The sequence below is a fragment of the Cornus florida genome, unplaced genomic scaffold, assembly GCF_030987335.1.
Source record: "Cornus florida cultivar Cherokee Brave unplaced genomic scaffold, ASM3098733v1 CherokeeBrave_3.0.0_Hap2_Chr02, whole genome shotgun sequence".
Classification (NCBI taxonomy): Eukaryota; Viridiplantae; Streptophyta; class Magnoliopsida; order Cornales; family Cornaceae; genus Cornus; species Cornus florida.
In genome coordinates, this window is record NW_026775572.1 from 77,594,126 (window position 1) to 77,595,383 (window position 1,258).

The 1,258-nt window shown below is 40.6% G+C and overlaps 1 pseudogene; it reads left to right on the top strand.

Annotated features, from left to right (window-relative positions):
• The first annotated feature begins 231 nt into the window (after nt 1–231).
• LOC132298045 (small nucleolar RNA R71) lies at nt 232–330 on the top strand (annotated as a pseudogene).
• Nucleotides 331–1,258: the final 928 nt, after the last annotated feature.

The following is a 1,258-nucleotide window of genomic DNA, read 5'->3' on the forward strand; positions in this document are numbered from 1 at the left end:
TCATTGGAATGGTCAACTTGATGTAAGCCAACACTCTTCCTTCCACTTGAATTCCTACCATTCTTGGAAGATAAAGTTTAATGCAAGGAATTTTCACTCATGCTCTCATAAAGATGCCACACGTCATCCTCATGCCTATCAATATAAGAGCCACCCATGGAAGCATCAACCATGCCTTTATAATTGTCTGATAAACTCTCAAAGAAATATTGAACTAATTGCCATTTGGGCATGTCATAATGTGGACACTTCCTAAGCAATTCATTGAATCTTTCCCATGCCTCATGGAACGTTTCCCCATCCCCGTGTGAAAACTCCCGAATTGAGGTTCTCATGGCATTAGTCTTAAAAACTGGATAGTACTTTTTCAAGAACTCTTGTTGCATTTCTGCCCAAGAAGTTATTGAAAAAGGCCTAAAATTGTTAAACCAATATTTTGCCTCGTCTTTAAAGGTGAATGGAAAAAGTTTAAGCCTTAAGACCTCTTCCGCATGTCCGTATATCTCACGGTGGAACATACTTCAAAAAACTCATCCAAATGCTTGTAAGGTTCTTCACTTGGAAGTCCATGATAGTTAGGAAGCATTTGAATGGTTTGTGGTTTGATCTCATAGTGGTGTGCTCTAAATGGTGGCAATTGAATGCATGTGGGTGCATTGTATTCATTAGGTACATAGTGATCTCTTAAAGTAAGGGGAGGATTAGCAATTGGAGGTGTAACATGGGCACCTTGATTGCCTTGAATGATGGAAGCTGGTGGAGCATAGATTAGCCTTGCCATTCCCAATGGAACTTGGCCTTGTTGTTGTGGTGGGTGAACGAATGGCATCGGCATGCCTAATGGTACTTGCATGTTATCATGATGCACATTAGGGTAGAGGATACCTTGTTGGTCTATGTGACCAAGGTCCTCCATATGGTCCTCATTATGTCCTTCCATTGATGAAATGGATTGACTGGAACTTCCTCTTCCCCTAAGGTTTCGAACAACGGATTCAAGATGAAAATTTAGAGGGACAAGAGTAGGTTTCAATGATCTACGACCATGCATGCACAACAAAACACAACAAGCAACAAGTAATGAACAAACACTTCACCTTCGCAACAAATCAACAATCAACAAACTTCCTCCACATACAATGATCCCATACTCCCATGCTATCAACAATATGCAAAGAAAAGTAAATTGCCTCTACGTGGGCTCACGATTTATCTAAGAATTGAAATACAAGCCTCCATGCGGGCCGACGATTTAACT